The sequence below is a fragment of the Onthophagus taurus genome, chromosome 11 (genome assembly GCF_036711975.1).
Source record: "Onthophagus taurus isolate NC chromosome 11, IU_Otau_3.0, whole genome shotgun sequence".
In the NCBI taxonomy this organism is placed as follows: domain Eukaryota; kingdom Metazoa; phylum Arthropoda; class Insecta; order Coleoptera; family Scarabaeidae; genus Onthophagus; species Onthophagus taurus.
The window spans coordinates 21,198,561-21,219,346 of NC_091976.1; the positions used below are offsets into that span (position 1 = coordinate 21,198,561).

The 20,786-nt window shown below is 35.1% G+C and overlaps 1 protein-coding gene across 11 annotated transcripts in view; it reads right to left on the reverse strand.

Moving 5' to 3' along the window:
- The window catches only part of LOC111414393 (teneurin transmembrane protein Ten-m), a 149,677-nt gene that overhangs the window by 127,825 nt on the left and 1,066 nt on the right, over nt 1-20,786 (reverse strand). The gene's annotated exons all lie outside the window — the stretch shown is intronic.

Consider the following 20,786-nt stretch of genomic DNA (forward strand, 5'->3'; position numbering starts at 1 on the left):
TTCTTTAATAATTTTTTACTGGAAATTTCAATGATATTATTACCTTATGGTTTTTATATTATATCATACACTAGAATCTTTAAGCTATAATTTAACACACATACCATATCATGATTCCTAAAAATACACACGATATGACTTTTTGAAATTTCGTATTATTTTTAATTTGTATGGTTGACAATTTGTGTACAATTTAACATACATATCATATCATGATTCTTAATAACGCAGACGATACGATTTTTTTGAAAATATCATATTATTTTTGATTTGTAAGTTTGACAATTTCTGCTTTAATAATTTTTTACTGGAAATTTCAATGATAGGTATTACCTTATAATTTTTATATCATATCATAAACTAGAATCATTAAGCTACAATTTAACACACATACCATATCATGATTCTTAAAAACGTAGACGATACGATTTTTTGAAAATTTCATATTATTTATGATTTATAAGTTTAACAATTTCTTCTTTAATAATGTTTTACTGAAAATTTCAGTAATATAATATAAACTAAACTAATGTAAACTATTATATTAATAGGTTTTATATCATATCATAAATTAGAATCTTTAAGCTACAATTTTACACACATACCAAATCGTATTTCTTAAAAATACACACGATATGATTTTTTGAAATTCGTATTGTTTTTGATTTACATATAAGTTTGACAATATCTTCTATAATATTTTTTTCTGGAAATTTCAATGATATTACCTTATAGCTTTTATACAATATCATAAACTGGAATCTTTACGCTGAAATTTAACACACATACCATATCATGATACTTAAAAATACACACGATATGATTTTTTGAAATTTCGTATTATTTTTGATCTTTAAGTTTGACAATTTCTTCTTTAATAATTTTTCACTGGAAATTTCAATGATATTATCTTATAATTTTTATATCATATCATAAACTAGAATCTTTAAGCTATAATTTAACACACATACCATATCATAATTCTTAAAAATACGATATGATTTTTTGAAATTTCGTATTATTTTGGATTCATAAACATGACAATTTCTTCATTAATAATTTTTTTCCTGCAAATTTCAATTACAGTGAAAGCTTTCCTTGCGGGCAGCTCTAATAAGCGGAGAAAAATCATGGAACCAACCCCAAACTTATATTTTCATATATAAATTTCTTTCCCATAAGCGGACACTATTTTTCTTTGCATAACAGACAAATATTTCTAATAAACGGACGCGTAGATAACCAGACGAACATTACATCGAAGTAATCTATAGTATATATTTACCGACGTGTGTTCGGGGATTCCTCGTTTTACGAGTTCCGCTATTAGTTTTGTTCGTTTGCGTATATGGTGCTTTGAAATGGCTTCAAAGGTGGTAAAGAAACATGCTTATGTTAGCGGAGAAAATGTAAATAGTGAGTTTATTAGATAAAGGAAAGTTGTCAGTTCATGATATTGCTAAAAAATTTGAAATCGGGAAAATATTCGAGTGAAATGGTAGTCTGGAGTAAGTGTAAAAACGGGGAAAAACTTTTTGAATAGTGAGGGTTGAAAAATCGACAAATTCTGTTTCGAATGGTTTGTGAAAACTAGAAATCAAAATATTGCCCTATCAGAACTATTTGTAAAGAAAAAAGCAAGGGAAATTGCTGAAAAATTGGGAGTGAGTACTTTTAAAGCGTCTGATGATGTTAAAAAATATTGCTTCCAAAGTATTATTGGTTCTCTGGATATTAAATAAAAAAAATTAATAGATAATTAAACGATTTTTTGAAAATTTCATATTATTTTTGATTTATAACTTTAATAATTTTTTACTGGAAATTTATTCCGGTTAGTTTTACAGATGACACACATAAAATTGTTTATGGACGATTGATGTAATACAATAACACTTTTAAGAAACCAATTTAAAAAGAAAATGAAATTGAGTTTGTTATCAAGTGTAATATAAGTAACGTTATCGTATATGTTAAAATAATTCATATAATAATGGCCTGTCCACAGGATATAGATTCATGCTTATCCCTTCGATCTATTGGAGTTCCACCCTCTTAGAATCTGGAAAAACGGGTAATGCGATACTGTGTATGCGAGTGCAGCACTTTCGCCGCCGCTGAAGTAATTCCAGAGTAAAAAAGAGGCGCATAAATCGGGGGGTCGCATTAGTTCCGGCCGTATCTGTCGTCCGTCGTTTATCATTTTTGTGCTCCAGCGACGAAATATGTTAACGACGCGCGCAAGAAAATAAAGCACCGGCTTCTTACTCACTTGGTTTCAGTTTATTTTCTAAGGACGCGAAGTCGACGCCGCGCCGGCACGTTAATTAATGCCGCTACGTGATTAAGATTGCAGGGTGGCGTTTCCCCGGTTGAAAAAATCGCTAATTACCAGCCGAGAAAAATTTTATGACCCCGCGGGACGTACGTGGCCAAGCCGGGGTTGCGTTGGGAGCTTAAAAGTTTTATTTTTACAACACCCCCGGCATAAGATAGAACTGGCAATCTCAAATGTTGCAGATTTACAACTACGCCCAAGGAACTTTGCGCATAAATTGGCCGTTCGTGTGGAATTGTTGATGGGTGCTGCTACGTTTTTACGTTTTAATAAAGTAGAAGGATAAAATTAACAAACTAAAATTTGTAGGTCAAACAAAAAGAGCAAAGAAGTTTTGAAAAGTTTGAACTCGAAATTTAAACTGACGGAAACGGTACTTTATTGTGTTGGTCCGAAGTCGAACGGTCCAATTACCTCAAACCGGAAAATCCGGCCCGATGAAGAAAAACGAAAACGGTGGCGGCGCGCGGTGGCGGCTTGCGTATAGGTTTTTTGCCGGCGATTTTCGAGGCGAATTAATCCATTTTTCAAAGCAAAAAGTGGCGCGAACGCGCTCAAGAATTGAATTATTAAATCGAGGAGCGTTGTGCTGGGCAATACGCGGCGTCGAAATCAATACCGCTGACCCAATTTTCGGTTCTCTCCGGCCGACGGCAAACCCGTGTTTTTCTAAATTAAATCGACCGATTATCGACTCGCCATTCTTCAAATATTCCCACCTATAAACGGACGAACGCTCCGCCTGAACCCGTCCCCCAACGTTTTATTCAATTGTCCGAGCCCGGAGTTCGGGATTAATTTATTATTACTCGTTTTTCCCAACTACTATTTTCGATCTAGCATTTCCCGTTTGTCTTTGAAAAAGCATTTGCGATGGCATAGAGTTACGTGCTTTGAGGTCTTCCACCTCGACCAATTAACGTTTTGTTTGAAGTGCACGATATAAATAGGTTTGAAAATGTTGAAAATGCACCAAAACGATTTCAAATATCTACTTTAGAAAGTCAACCATTCTAATCCTTAATAACGTTGTTATTTTATCCGTACCAAAATTAGTTTCTTCACGCTCGTAGATGTCACCGCATGTTATCTTTTAGCACCGCATCAAATCTACTCTTGTAATTTTATAATTAGAACAGTGGGGCAGAAATTTAACGCTCCGTACACACTCTTGCTCTCATTCGAAGGGTTTAAAGATAGATCATACATTAATTTTGGCATAGTAGTGAAACATTTATGCAACGCTGGTTTGCCTCACCTATAAAATTTGTTAACTAGTGATATTACCTACTATGTAGGTCGTTACATCACACGTTTTCACACAACCTAAAAATAACCGACCAGAAAAGTAAACAAGGAAGTAAAAATAATAAACCCACAACTCTCGGTTAGAGTTTACTTTTTTTCTGAAATATCGCAAATCGTTGCGGTTTTCCTCCCCTCTTTTCGAGAGACCGAGCTCTTTCGCTTCTCGTCCCGTCCCAGATTTACATTAAGCTCTGACGTCCCTTTTAATCGTCCCCCGAAAATTTATAAACAGGGTTTCCCCTGCTCGCCTCTCTACACTTCAGAAAGTGTACTTAAGGAAATTAAAATTTGGCTACCAAACCCCTTAACCCTTTATCTACGAATTTTTGAACCGTTAATAATCGCCTTACGAACTACGAATTAGTGGTACGAATGAGGAAAGGGTAAAAGGGAGCGAGAACTGGGTGAAAGGCAATCAATTTTCTTATTAATTATTGCTGAAAGGGAATGGGAACCGTTGAGAATCTCGGTTTTAAACTAAAATAATCGAGTAATAAAACTTGAACGAGTTTCAGGTTAAAATAAATTTCATCCATTTTCATTTGATTCTATTCTGTAAGATCGATAAATTCACTTACGAGGGGTTAGATTCATCAGAGGGGTTCTCTCATTATGCACGAAATCTTACCAGAGTTGTGAGGGAGGAGTCATTAATTCTCCGTACGACGCCATCCTTGCACAATGGGCATTGTCCGAATAGAGAGAGGGCTGCATAATTAATTAGACCGTTCTCGGTCGGACCGCAGGTTCAGGTCAAGACGGGAATTCCCGCTAAATTAAAGCCGTAATCACAACGAACCGGGACAATGACTCCTCTTACTAAACGAGACGTCAAATTTTCAAACTACCAAAGTACAAAGAAAAACAATAAAAAACAAGAACTAAGATGGAATGATGTCTTTTCGATTACATTTTGCGAAAAAACTCTTTTCGAATGGTGTACAACCAGTTTATTATCGACAATATCGATAAACGTGAATGTTTTATATCCCGAAGCGGTGCGAGGTGCTAGAATTCCCCAAAGCTAACAATTTCGTATTAATATAACAAATCCAACGCCTCGCCCGCAAGCAACCTTGGCGATTTGAATACAAATTGTTGAAATTGTATCTTGGTAAAGATACAAAGTCTTCTCTAAGAAGACATTTACACTCTAACCGCCGAGGTCGCTTGCGGGCGAGGCGCTACAATCCTCCAAAGCTAACGATTTTTTCCTTATAGGTATATCTTGGTAAAGATGAAAAGTGTCTTATAAGAAGACATTTACACTATAACCGCCGAGGTCGCTTGCGGGCGAGGCGCTAGAATCTTTCAAAGCTGACGATTTCGTATTATGAGCAATTATATGATCTAAATCTTCGTGCTGAGCTTGCTAGACGTACCGAGCTAGGAGAAAATAATCTCTACATCAAGTATGTGGATGGCATACCAGTTATAAGCAAATCAGCAAGCAGTCAGAAAAACTGAATACTACCCAACAGAGCCTGTATCAACCTTATTATCAAAATGTTTGTGGACTTAATACCAAACTGATAGATTTTGTAAGCTCCGTTTGTGCTTCTGACTTTAGTGTTATCGCATTGTCTGAGACGTGGTTGAAAGATACTGTTCCTAATTATGAAGTGTTGCCTAATCCTTACACAATGGTTAGAGTAGATCGCAACGAACGTCGTGGAGGTGGTGTATTACTGACGGTTGACTCGAGGATCGTTGATGTGTTATGTCTTAACTTATCTTCTCCAGTCGATACCATTGGTCTTGTTTCTGCCAAGATTCGCTTTAAGACTTCGGGTTGCTGTTTGAAATTGGTTCTTTGCTACATACCACCCACTACTCCGCTTGAGTTATACAAGCTTCTTCTCCTGTCTTATCTGGAAACTGCTCTCGATTTGTCTTCTGGAACTGTTCTTGTTGGTGATTTTAATATCCCAAAATATCCCGATCCATGCTGTGATTTTAGTTGTTTACTTGATAACTTCGCTAGTTAGAACAATCTAGATCAATTTAATCATGTCACAAACAATATGAACCGCACACTTGATTTGGTATTTGTTTCTGTAGATGTACAACTAGACGTATTTAAGTCCTCATTTGAACTTGTCAGCAGCAAGAGTTACCATCTTGCACTTATGATGGACATGACTATGCCTTCTGAGAATGTGGGTCGTTATCAAATTCGTCAAGATTCTAGCTATGCATTTCAACGAACTAACATGGTTGGGCTGTATTTAGCAGTTTCGAGGGTTGATTGGAGTGAATTATTAACACTGCATTCAGTCGATTTATGTTGTGAGCATTTCTACAGAGTTCTTTATGAATTACTGGATGAGTACAGCCCTAAGAAACGTGGTAGAACAATTGAATTTAAACATCCAACATAATTTAGTCAAGGTCTGAGACGCTTGTGCAGCAAGAAAAAACATTATCATAAAATGTATAGAAAAACTAAATCACAGTTTCACCGTTAAATGTACTCCTGTTATAGACGTGAATGTAAATTGCGTCTCCGCCTGGACCATCAAACGTATGTCGCTACTGCGGAGAGAGATGTAAATGCCGATCTAGAGAAGTTTTGGTCGTTTGTGAATTCATCACGCAAAAATCATTACCTTCCCATTACATTATCGGATGGCGATACTATACTGACCGCTACCAAAGACATTGTAGATCTATTTGCTTCTCATTTTGCTAGTTCTTACAATTTACCGAGGAATGTTATTATGAATTTCGAAAGTTTTGGAATATCTGATATCAGTAAAGAGGAATGTGGGCGTTACTCAGGAGTTTTAAATCGAAATCCACAACAGGGCCAGACGGTATTCCGGCTTTTTTTGTCAAAGACTGTGCGATCACTCTTCAAACACCCCTTTACTATTTACGATGTTTGTAAATGAATTGCTAAATTTGTTCAAAAGTTCAACACTAATGTATGCCGACGATCTGAAGCTTTTCAGAACAATTGAATCGGACAATGATTGTACCAGCTTGCAGAAGGACTTGACCAAGTTGTGTTCATGGTGCCAATCAAATGGGTTGTTATTGAACGTTGCAAAATGTCAAATCATGACTGATACAAATAAAAGAGAAGTTATTAATTATGATTATCGGCTGGAGATACAAGTCTTGAACGTGTGTCTCAAGTTAAGGATCTGGGGGTTTGGTTCGACAGTAAACTGCTGTTCAGCAGCCACATAAATAAACTGTCTTCTGATGCCCTGAAAGTCCTGGGGTTTGTTACTCGAAACAGCTGCGAGTTTGCCAGGTTGAGCTCAGTGTCCACTCTCTATAAAGCGTTCGTGAGAAGTAAATTGAAGTATTGTGCAATTGTCTGGTGACCAACAACTCAGAATAACATCTAAGCAATGGAAAGGGTACAGAGGAAATATGTAAAATATATACATTTCCTAGAATGATCTCAGTTCACTCGAATCAAGACGACAACAACTGCGCTTCGTTTGTAAACAACTTACTACTTGGCCATGTGACGGCACCTGAAGTCCTATGTCGATTACATTTCCGAGTGCCAAGAATGGAGTCCAGGAGCACTAAGACTTTCTTACCGCATAGGGGTAACATCAATTGGGGCCGACATTCGCCTATCAATAGATTCATACGTGCTGCCGATTTACCGATTTTGTTGATAATAGATTGTGTTAATTTTGTTTTTGTAATTCGCTACGGTAATGGAAGCTATAACAGTACTCAAACGGATGCTGTAATGAGACTCCTTACAGCATCCGATGCTGTAATAAGATTTTAGTAACATTTTATGGAACCAGTTCAAGTTGGTGACATTGGGTCATTAATTTTTCTAGTTGTCAATGTGACAATTTTTGTCTATGGATGTTTAAGCACGTTCTTAGCATCGAATACAAGGTCCACAATGATGAGGACATTGACTCTGAGCAATTTCTCTTATTTTGGGAGGTGTACATTAAACATTTTTTTCAGGTGAATATATTTTGTGTTTTGACAGTTTCTAATTGTCAATTCAAAGTTTCTATTTTCAAGTGTTCCGGTGTTACCAACTGCTACATACCTATTTCCCTACATTGCCAAAATTTATTTTATTTTTGTTAAAAAAAAGTATAAAAAACACGTTTCATAAGACTTAAAGCACTCATTCATTAAAAAACTCGTGGCTTCGCCACTCGTTTTTCAATTTGAATTCGTGCATTTCAAGCATGTCTTACGAAACTTGTTTTTTAATATACTATTATATAATATTTATTAAATTAGTTCATGTATTGTCACCTTCTTCAAATAATTTTTGTAATTATTATAATATTACGTTTGTTATGGGACTTATGTCTGTTGGGGTAATAAATATTATTATTATTATATCAAATCTAGCGCCTCGCCCACAAGCGACCTCGGCGATGTGAGGCGAAATCATTCCTTATATATTTATATCTTTGTAAAGATACAAAGAAAAAATTTATATAGGCGGTAGAATCCTTCAAACCTGACGATTTCGTATTATGTATATCAATCAAGCCTCGTCTACAAGGGACCTCTGTGATTTCCTCTGTGACAATGACTCTTCCTCTTAAACGGGACGTCAAATTTTCAAACTACCAAAGTACAAAAAAAACGACAATAAAAAACCAGAACTAAGATGAAACGTCTGCAGATGTCTTTTCGATCACATTTTGCGAAAAAGCTCTTTTCGAATGGTTTACAACCAGTTTACTACCGGCAATACCGATAAACGTGAATGTTTTATAATCCCGAAGCGGTATTTTCACATATCAAATCCATTTCAGCTCGTAAACTTCTATTTCATCTTTTCGAAATATTACTTGTATTGTTAGTTTGAACGCGATCCCAAAGGAAATGAATTCTATTGACATTTCCGATTGAGATTAAAAAAGGTTAAAGTAATAAAATAATCTTTTCGAGGCATTATTTGCTATGGTAGGTTTAGATAAAAAAGTTTAATTTAATTAATTTAAACAGTCTCTATTGACAACCAGACACGTATCATACCAAAAGGATACATTAGATTAAGGTTAGATCCCCATATAACAATACCGTGTGAAACTGATTACCTGAGGCTATTGGACCCCATTAGAACGACGCACCCGCCCATTATCCATCGCGTTCAACCGTAACGAGTTAGATCCTGAGCTCCCTTTTGTAACAGCCGGAATTGCGTTAAGCGCAAAGTTCAAGACGGAAGCGCACCTCTTGGTCGGCCGTTAAGCAAACGTCGGGCGTTGGTCGAAGACTTGGGGTTTGTGAGAGAGCCGGAGCATTGTTTGTGGTGTCGGTCGTTATAAATCACGAATCCAACAACAAACATCAGTCTTCAGCGGCGTCTGCGGTCGCCCGTACGCGTATATCACCGCACTAGCTGCCCGGATCAACCGCGTATCTATCTCCGAATCACCCCGCGACATCTCGGGACAGCCCCCTAGACCCTCGGGACCACCGGGCCCCACCGACAACCCTTTCCCAACCAGACCTCCACGGGACGGTGAGGAGCAAGCGGTCAATAATTTACGCGATCTTTGTGTCAGTTTAATTAATTCGGTGAATAATTCTAGTCTCGGGACGTCTCTATCGAAAATTTAGGGGTGATATCACGTTGGGGCGAACGGTATGTTTAAATATTGAAAACCCAACTCGGTTTCAAGCCACCCCTTACAATTGGTATTATTTTATTGATCAATTGATAAATCTTAATATTTAATATTGTTAGGTTCAATTAAACCCACCCCTTAGATATACAACCTATACCACAATAAAAAGAAATAAATATTAATTAAACATAACAAGATGGAAATAGATTTCTAATCTTGAAATTAAATTAAAACAGATTGAGTCAATACAGTGCTATAACAAAGTACTTTTTAGAGTTAGAAACAAATATAAATAAAATAGAAGCATTTGCGAAATATATTTTTGATGAGCACTTTTATAGGCTTAATAATAGATATCATTCACCTGGTTGCTGCGCCAACAATATATTTATACATCTATGGTTAAAACATTAATTCTTTATTCGTGTCAAGTATATCGCTGTTGTTGTTCATAACGTTTGGTTGAATCATAATGAAAGAAAATTCTTTAATCTATCCCATTATGTTTTATGTTTTTGCCACGGGGTTAGGAGGTAATTAAAATACATTTATGATTGATAGGGTTAAATACGTTCGGTTCAGTTAGCTGAGCTTCCCCATACATGCAATATGGCTACGTTATTCTAATGATAGGTTGGGTAGATATGGTGTTTGTTTAGGTGTTATTTACTGAGTTCAATACCTATACTAAAAGTTCATGTAGACAGGACAATATTCAACGGAGTAAATAGTCTTAACATCCTTCAGACTTGCACCATCTTTAAACCAACCAATCAATGGCCCTAATGAATAAGAATAAAAATTTAGCAATTGCTTTTTCTTGCAAAATCAAAGCAAATACTTGAAATGAAAACTCTTGCTGCTAGCAATTGCTTAAAAGTGTAGAAATTGCTTCTAGTCGAATTATTTTCTTAAAAAATAGATGCAGTTGCTTACATATGCTTAAAATATTATGAATAAACTAAGGAATTGCTTTTTCTAGTATGGCAATTGCTTACATATTTGTAAGTAATCAACTATATTTGGCATTTAAGCCTTTTTAATTATGGCTGAATATATGAATATATATATGAATTGCAGAGACGATGAGTTCACAAGATTATATCGGTTTGAATGCGAAAATGTTGAGTAGTTAGCAAATTACTTTTTGACTGATAGTGGTGAAAGGCGAGGTGCTGCATTATCACTCATACAGCAGATGAAAATCTTTTTGCGACAGTTATCCGATCCGGGGTTTCAAAATTCTGTAGCTGAAGAACTCGGTATTCATCAGAGTACTGTCGGTAAGACATTTACTTCCATAAAGCATGCAGTTTTGGAAAAAGCTGATATTTTCATTAGATTTTCTAGTAGTGCTGAAGATTTTGTAGAAGCTAAACTGTTATGGTCAGAGAGATACCGTTTTCCAACTGCCATCGGTGCGATAGACTGCACACATGTTAGAATTCCAAAGTTGCATGAGATCGCAGATGTAAGTGACACATTTCTTTATATTGTTGCACTAACACGTTTAAAGCGGCGTCCTTTTCGATTTTAATTTGAGGAGCCTGTGATTTGTTAAGAACAATTTTATGTTTCTTCAATTTGTGGACAAATATTAATTGCTTGTCAATTTCTTTATCACTATTAAATTCCTCACTACCACTAGAATCTGCCATGGCAGAGAATGTTGTTTTATTAACGTTGTTTAACCCACGTTGTTGTATTAACGTCAACACAGTGGTATAAGTTGAACTATCTAAATTTGCAGGTTGAGACCTGTTCGAATAAGCAATTGCTATAGAGATGTAGGAACGGTAGCATTTGCTTAAAAATTGATGATCTAGCCATTCCTTTTACTGCTAGTTATTACTTGTGAAGCAATTGCTAAAATTTTATTCATTAAGGCCAATGGAAGGAAGCAACAAACCATTTTCGGAACCGGATGAATTTTAGGATGATAAGCGAAGGATATGCAAGGGAAAAACAAATATCTACATGAACTCAGTGTAGGAAGCATCGAATAACTTTAACCATAATGAGAGTAATAACTCTTTCGAACCTTAGTTATTCCAACGCCTCGCTGATTTGAGGCGAAATCGTTTATTACATATCTTAGTAACGCGTGTGAAGTTGGCCATAGATTTCAGCCATAGATTTTAAACTGAAAAAATGCGTGATCGGGGTATTCAATCGATCTAATATCAACGGCATCGTATTCCTGGTGTCCGCTTGCTTCAGATTCGAAAAGAAAATTTTCCTAACCATTTCTTATTATCCGGGAAAATCGATTTTCTTCAAACTTTCGCAAAATTCGGCTCGTTCGGGGTTTTTAATCGATCTCATTTCAACGGCATCGTATTCCTGGTCGCCTCTTGCTTTAAATTGGAACAGAAAATGTTCCTAATCATTTCCTATTTTCCGGAAAAACCGATATTCTTCAAACATTCGCAAATTTTGGCTTGTTCGAGGTTTCTAATTGATCTAATTTCAACGGCATTATATTCCTGGTCGCTTCTTGCATCAGAATGAAAAAGAAAATTTTCCTAACCATTTCATATATTCCGGAAAAATCGTTTTTCTTCAAACAATCGCAAATTTCGGCCTGTTCGGGGTGTCTAATCGATCTAATTTCAACGGCATCGTATTCTTGGTGCCCTTTTACTTCAGATTCAAAAAGAAAATTTTCCTAACAATTTTTTAATATCCGGGAAAAACGATTTTCTTCAAACTTTCGCAAAATTCGGCTCGTTCGGGGTTTTTAATCGATCTAATTTCAACGGCATCGTATTCCTGGTGGCCTCTTGCTTCAGATTCGAAAAGAAAATTTTCCTAACCATTTCCTATATTCCGGAAAAATTGATTTTCTTCAAACATAAGCAAATGTCGGGCTGTTCGGGGTTTCTAATCGATCCCATTTCAACGGCATTACATTCCTGGTCGCTTCTTGCTGCAGATTCGAAAAGAACATTTTCTAACCATTCCTTATATTCCGAGAAAATCGATTTTCTTCAAACATTCGCAAATTTCGGCCGATTCGGTTCGGGGTTTCTAATCGATCTCATTTCAACGGCATCGTAATCCTGGTCGCCTCTTGCTTTAAATTGGAACAGAAAATGTTCCTAATCATTTCCTATTTTCCGGAAAAACCGATATTCTTCAAACATTCGCAAATTTTGACTTGTTCGGGATTTCTAATTGATCTAATTTCAACGGCATTATATTCCTGGTCGCTTCTTGCATCAGAATGAAAAAGAAAATTGTCCTAACCATTTCATATATTCCGGGAAAATCGTTTTTCTTCAAACAATCGCAAATTTCGGCCTGTTCGGGGTGTCTAATCGATCTAATTTCAACGGCATCGTATTCTTGGTGCCCTTTTACTTCAGATTCAAAAAGAAAATTTTTCTAACCATTTCTTATATTCCCGGAAAATCGTTATGAAATTAATATACTGTCGCATATCAGATTGTTCTGCGTTGCCTTATTGAAACATTTTTAGTATTTCAACTAACGGATTGAGTTGAGTTGGTTTGGATCGGATTGGGTTGGGATGGATCTTAGATTTCACTAATATACATATCTACTTTTTTCGCAACCCAATCTACCCAAATATTTCCACTAAGACTACCAATTTGTGGATACTGTTATAACTTGTGCAATAGAAGAAATTACTGGAAACAGAAAACTTTGGTTTCAACTAAACGTATTGAGATGTACGCAATTTTTAGTGTACTATTAAAAGCAAAACGAGTACCAACCTTTTCTTTCAATACTTTGAATTTACTACTATATATTTATCTTACTATATCTTGTAAAGTGAAGCAACATTTTGCATTTTCAAGATTTAATAACATTTATCTAGAAAATAAGCTGACTCTTAAGTAATGATAAACTTTCTGCAGTTCGGCAAACCTTAAAGTCTTCAAGATAAACTATGGGCAATATTCTGGGGAGTAAAAGTTTGGACTTTGGAAAAGGAAAAGGAAAAATTAAAGCGCTTTTAGACAAATGTGAAATCATGGGCAAAATTTTACGTAACTACGTAACTAACATATCTGAGATGCACATCATATACATTAAATGTATTTCTGCAACTGATTCTAATTGTGCCTAACTGAATTGTCAGATAATTATAATTATAAAATCTGTGACCAAGAAGTATTAAACTGATATTTGAAGATCTAATATGATCTTTTGACTTAATTCAACGCAAATTTTCTTGCACGATTATCACAAACTGATGTGTTTGAGTTTGAGGACGGAATATTAAAGAAAAATTGATAAAAAATATCTCGATTTGTTTCAGCTATTTGTATAAATATAGCGCAATGATAAAATGCTTATATTTAACAACTATGTATTTAACATATGTAAAAAAAATGAAAACAAATTTAATATCGGATTAAATTATACATCATGTATCTATCTTAATTAACGAAAACGAGGATAGACCAACTTGTGTATTAATAACAATGGGAGTTGGTAATCGCGTGCAGTCCGATCGGATCGTAATACAATATTTAAACAATACAATTATTCTCATTATGTTTTTTGCCGCAGGCGCTTGCGAATATATGTACGTAGCATTCCGGATCGATTCTGATATTATTATCGTTTTGCGAGTTTTCGACTCTCCCGCGTCCGCTTTGTCCAACGTATTATTGCTCCAATTTCTAGCGTTTTGTGCCGTTTAAATTAACATGTTCGGCGTACGTTGGCGTTACACATTCCGCACAATTGCCGACACGGAAAAATTAGTCTGCTATTTTTAACGAAATACAAAAGTGTGCAGAAAAAAAATGTTATACTATAGGTATGCAGAAAAGATCTATCGGTTATTTGTTTTTTTGTTTAATTAAAACAATTTGAAACCGTCGGGTCTTGTTAATTTTTATTTTCCCTCGATTTTATTCAACATTTTTTTAAATGGTATTATTTTTAAACCTAGATTTATAAACTAAAAATAAAATAAAAAATAACAATAATACCGATAGAGTTATTTTTTATTACAACGCTGGATGAAGGCATTAATGGGGCTTTTAACGGGTCGTTTTTTTTCGGGTCCTTTATGATATGAGAGTCTAAGCTGTGAGAGAACGCATCGATCAAGTCGGCTAATCGAAGAAATTAATATCTCGAGGGAGAGATATCAAAACAACTTAACTTGAGAAGTCCTGAATTATCTGACGTTGACGAGGGAATTGTGGGCGTTTATCTTCTTCTTTAACCTATCGTCAAGAATTTTTTTTCTGAATAGATTCAAAAAAAGGAAATCAAAAACTTTGGGTTCGGCGCTGAAAGGACGTTGAAAAATTTACTCCACCAATGCTTAATTTACCCGGGCTTATCCAAAATTCAGGTGACAAATGGACAAAGGCGCTGGAATATTAATCGAGGCGAGGAGCGGTCGACTCCAGCAGGACTTGTGGTGAATATTTAACCGTCCCGTCCGGACGTACATGTGTAAAAAGTTTCCCTAAGCTTCCTTGGTACCGAGGGTAGCGATTTCATCGGCCGAATACATTAGCCAGTTGAACGTCCGAATAAATCGTGCGAGTTTATAAAGCCGTTCTTGTGCCGTACCGCGCCGCCAGGGAATAAATCGCGAGCTTTAACGACTTGGCAACTGCGCGCGAGTCTCTCTGTTGGCAAAACTTCCAGGTTCATTACCCGATATGTCTGTAATGAATTTCCCATATATGTTCTAAAGTGGCCAAATATCTATGCTTTATTAAAATTGCCAATTTCTTCTAAAATTATCTGTATCATAAACTAAATTGTGTTTTTATTTTAAGATTTTATAAATTGGATATTCCTGATTTACCTATTTTATTTTTGATTACGTTGAATGTGGTTTTAATCCAATGAAATAACCATTACAGTTCGATACGTTCATTAATAATACAGTAGGAGTAAATAGCAGGTTGCAATTTAGTGACAATGTGGATAATCCTCGACCTATAATAAATAAAATTACACGTTGCAATAGTGATGAATGCGTAATATCGGCGTCGAAGTTGGGAATAAAACTATTCCAGGAATGTTTCGACTCGTAATTTATTATAGAAATTGAATAATCGCTCATTGTGGTCGAGGAACAACAGCTTTTCCATCTCTTCGGATGTAATTTCTCAACGTCCCGTCCATACAAAAACGAACCGCAGTGTAAACACGTTTTCTTTCTGCGGCCCTCCATTAACATTAACATAACGTCTCAATGAGACCGCCATTAATCATAAGTTTTCGGATAGTTATTCATCCGGGGTACTCGCCCGGTTCCCCCGGCATTAGAAAAACATACATCATCGAAGTTGCAGAAACGACCTACGATGGCTAGGAGGGGAAAACACTGAAAACAATCCAGCGGTGCGGAAACGGAAGTAGTGCGCCCCATTTTGAGACGGGATAATGCGGTTTTTAGCGTAACGCAAATCGAAATTAATGCAGGGCCACCCTCTCTCGCTCAACTCAACTCGCCTCGATCTATTAATCAAACGTGGCGTTTCCGTCGATCATATCTCCTGACAAATAGCGCTTGATATTCTCTCTCTCTCTCTCTATCTATCTCGGGGTGAATCACCCATTTGCTTTCACGGAATGTAACGTTTTCTGAAGGAGTTGCACTTGATGAGTAACGCGAACTTCATGTCAAGGCGAGCTATAAATAAGTACATTTCCCGTCTGAAGAGTTGAGTAGAATGTAATTGTTCTATTAACAATGGGAGGATATTTAAAAATAATACTACAAAACTACTTGTTCAAAGTCCAATTAAACAATTATTAAGATTTATTTCTTGTTTGTAAAGATATAATCGCTTTGAACTTTAAGAAAATATTTATAAAGTTTAACATAATGGTTATTCTTGAGAAAAACTTTTACTAACGATAACTTCAAAACAAAAGTAACAAAAATAACATAATTATTACTTTTTTGTAGAAAAGCTGAACTTAGTTAATGATTCAAATTAACCTCAAATTGGTTCCTATTTCCCCTAACCCTGTTTTTGTGCAAGTCCATGTGGAAACGTAATTTCGAGTTGAATAGCATTAAATAACTGGGACCAGTTCAAAACTATCAAAGTCTAAAGTGTACATTCACCTCATAGACTGTGTAATACATACTTCATCATGAATTATAAGTCGGGAATATCAAAACAGGTAAAATTATTAATGCTTTACGGACTTAACTGCTTCATGATGTATTATTTCCTTAATATTCATAACATCATAATTATAAAATTATATTTACACTAAAAAATTTATATAAATTAGAACTAGATGTTACGTTTGGACTGTTAATATACCCAAGTTTGATAGAATCCTATAATGAAAATGTGGATGCAGTTTTTATCGCGAACACAAGAAGGAGATAAGTTATAGATTTTAATTTGATAGATCCTGAAGAATCTTTGCCAAATATGCCACATCGAGATCGAAACAAGGTTGATAACTGATTTGCGTCCATTGTACTTAAATGTTGAGTCCAGAATTTAGTACTGTACACATAAATTAAAAAAGTCTCTATTGTTTAGCAAAAAGTACGAATTCTTAATTGATGAATTGATCACGACAGTAATAAGTTAGTCAAACTTTATGATGAATGGGGAAATTTACACAAAATTTATCCAAAACTGCGTATAAAAGAAAATAAGAACGGATGTTTTGGTGTAATCTATGGACGATCACTTTAGTATAACTCATGCATATGTTTTGGGAAATTTTGACACTTTTTGGGCATAACAACAAAAAATTGCTTAATTGTAATTTATTATACTTCCCTTGCCGTGACCACATCTTTAAGTTAATTTGGGCAACTGCTAGTCCAAATAAGTGATTTTAAAAAATTTAGACAAACCCAACAGTTAACAAATACTAGTAATCAAGTTCCTGATGATGCTCACTTCACCAATCGTGGAGAATTACTAAATATTGTTCGAGTAAACTATGGTCTAAATCATGCCAGAATAGCAAAAGCAATTTATACAGTTAAGATTCACCCATTTTAAGAACAATTTCAGTTATTTGTACGTGTTAACCCACAAACCTGGCGATTATTCCCGCTAAAACTACCAATTTCTGGATACTGTTATTACTGGTGCACAAGAAGAGATCGCGGAAATTTGGGTTGGTACCCCATTTTGGTGTACTATGTGTGTATTAAAAGTCAAATGAGCCAAATCTTATTTTTGGTTGCTTAAATTTACTTAAAAATGAAAATAATAAGAATTTCTTAATGCATCATTTTAACAATTGAGGTTTTAAGAAGAGAGCAAGATAACGTTTAGACACTTTTTTAGGCATAATTTAGACACAGGTTGATTAATTGGTGCTAATCCGAACATAGAAAAATTGTTTAATTGTAAACTGTTGTACCTCCCTTGCCGTTGCCACATCTTTGAGTTAATTTGGGCAACTACTGGTCCAGATATGGTAATTTTTAAAAAATTTAGACTAACCTAGCAATCAACAATTACAAGCAATGCTCGCTTTACTATTCGCGGATCTTCTGAACAGTATTTTTCTGTGCGGAATAACTAAATATTGTGGGAGTTAACTATGCTCTAAGTCCTGCCAGAATGGCAAAAGCAATAATTTATGTACTAAAGATTTACCCAGAACTATTTCAGTAGTTTGATAGTGGCAAAAGTTATGGAGTTTTTTTATTAATTATAATAATAGATTTTATTAGAATGGAATAACAATATAAATTTAACAGATTGGCTAAGACAATCGTATGCTCTTCCACTGCCATAAAAAATAAACAAAATATAACAAAAAAAAAATTGAAAAATACAAAACAAAACTAAATGAGGTACAAATAAAACTAATAAAAATAGTGCACCAATAAAAAATAAAACGAAAGAAAAGATTTTTAAAGATGGTAATACAATTGCATAAAAAGCAAAACCAAATCATCGCATTTCACGTCTCCACCCTGTATCTGATCACAAAAATGTTTTGATCCTTAATTTAAACGACGGCAAGCTCAACATTTTCAATGATTGGGGTAAGCTATTATAAAATTTAGGTAAGTTGTAAGAGAATGATCTCTCAAATAATGTAGTAACATGTACCAGTGGTGTGACAATATTGCTTCGAACATTTAAGCTATGGACATTAATGCGGAATGTAATCATATCATACAAATAAGATGGACATTTAAGCAACAGTAACTTATGATAAAATGAAACCATATGGTATATGCGACGGTTAAACATATTCAGCCACCCAACATCGATCAGCCTGTGTGAGACACCCTCGTCGAAGCCCGAAGCTCATTCGGAGACATGAATTCTGAACACGCTGAATCCTTTATGATGTTTTTGAGTTCAGACAACTATGATATACAGTATCATAAAAGCTAAAATGGCTCAGCACTAAGGAATCGCAAAGCATAACCTTCGTGCTGCGATTTAAAATATTCCTCATGCTATATATGAGCTTCAAAGCAGCAAATGAAATTTTTGTTTTGTCCAGTATGTGCTTTTCGAACCTAAGATTCGAGTCGAGCTGTAATCCTAAATTTCTAGCACACCAATACATTTACTACCAATATTGATTTTAAAATTTAGTGCAAGAGAGTCTCGTGCACCACGCCTGCCAAAGAGCATAACTACTGATTTATTTGAATTTACTCGTAACGAGTGTTTAGTGGATACATCTATCAGATTATTTATGTCCTCACTCAATTTAACTTCAGCAGTGGCCATATCCGTAGGCAAGAGCAATAGATAGATTTGTGAATTGTCCACATAAAAATGTGACTCTGAATATTTCAAAACTGTCGAAAGATTAGAAGTGTAGATACAAAACAGTAGAGGCCCCAAGATAGAACCCTGTGGCACTCCTGACGTTCAGATCTCCGACAGTATCAAAGGCCCTACTGTAATCTAGCAGAATTAATCTAGAACTAAGCTAGGAAGCCTATTTTGATCCGCCGCAAACAATATGTCATCAACTATATGCCTTAATGCTGTATCGCAACTGTAGTTAGCACGAAATCCAGCCTTTGTCCTAGGCAAAATATCAAGTTTGTCGACAAATTTGATATTTTATTTTGACCGTATTTGATCATTCATAATTTTTTCCAATACTGTAGACAAAACAGGTAAATACTAATTGATCGCAGGTCCAAAAATGTCATAGGATTTTTAATCTTTGGCAAAGGTGTTACTAAACATTTCTTCCAACATTAATAATAATATTCCATTAATAATATGTGTGACGTAAGGAATGATGAAAGCACAACAGTAATGTATCATCACAACCGAGAGTTCATCATATCCCACACTGCCAGATTTGATATTTAACAAATGGCCCGCTACAATATGCTCCGAGATAGGCACAAAAGCAAACAATTCATTAAAGGTAGACTTTTTCGTAGTAGTATAAGCCTGAATTAAGTTTGGATCAGTGATCATTGAGTTTTCAGCAGCTTGCGAAAAATTATCATTAATGCCTTCAACGTCATTCAAATGTTGTGGAAGTACCTGCTCTTTTGATTTGGTAACATTAAGATGCCTTAGTGATTTCCAAAGATCCCTGGAACTTTTATTTTTAAAAGATGATTCATAGTACGCTTGGTCTTTATTGCGTGTGCAACATGTTTTCTAAAAGATTTATATTCATTTTAGTTTTAGACTTATTGTATCTGCTGTAAAGACCATCTCTAAGAATAATCATGTCTCTAAGCATTTTTTACTAAGCCTTACCGTCTTTACAGGTAAGGCTAATTAAAGTACTGTAATTTCACATCAACATCATCAACTCCATACACCAGGTCAAGGGGCTGCGATTGAAGATCTAATGTGAAAAAATTCAAGTTAAATGTAGCAAAATCTCTATAGGTTCTGATCATCGGGTTCCTCTCCTCATCCGGAACACTAAGGCAAAAATATATAAATTCATGATCAGAATTGATTGATTGAATATTCAAGTGTACTTATTGACCCAAAAATCAATAAAGTTAATAAACTGTGGGTTTTATGCTTATTTGATGTCAATCACGGTTAAGGCAAATATGCCACAAGTTATGATGGAAGCATACAAAGGTGACGGGATATGAGCAAAGTAATTCTTCTGGCAGAAATATTCTATAGTTTGGCAGAAAGGTACAATCCTTTAATTTTTTCGGTTATTTTAATTTACAGTTTAATTTAAGGCATTTGACAGCAGTTTTATAGAGCCCAGTCTATAACTAATTCACTCAGCTGAAATTAGTTCTGGAAGAAAGGATGAATTCTTGATTACTATTTAGCTCGTAGTAATCAATGTGTACTAATTGCCGTATTTTAAAATTATTATTAAAATGTATCTCAGTAAAAGATTGAAACTGGAAGCAACACGAGTAGTGGTGAATATAAAAAAATAAATTGTCTTATTTTGAACTATAAAACTCGATAGAATCGCTTAGCAGAAATGCTGGTACGATTTGATATTCTAAAAGATTATATTCAAAAAGATATGATTGATTATGGCGAACGTGTATAACCGTGAGTTTGAGGATTTCTAAGAAGTTGTAAATTATCTTGAACCTATTAAACATTCCTTGTTGGTATTATATAACTACGATG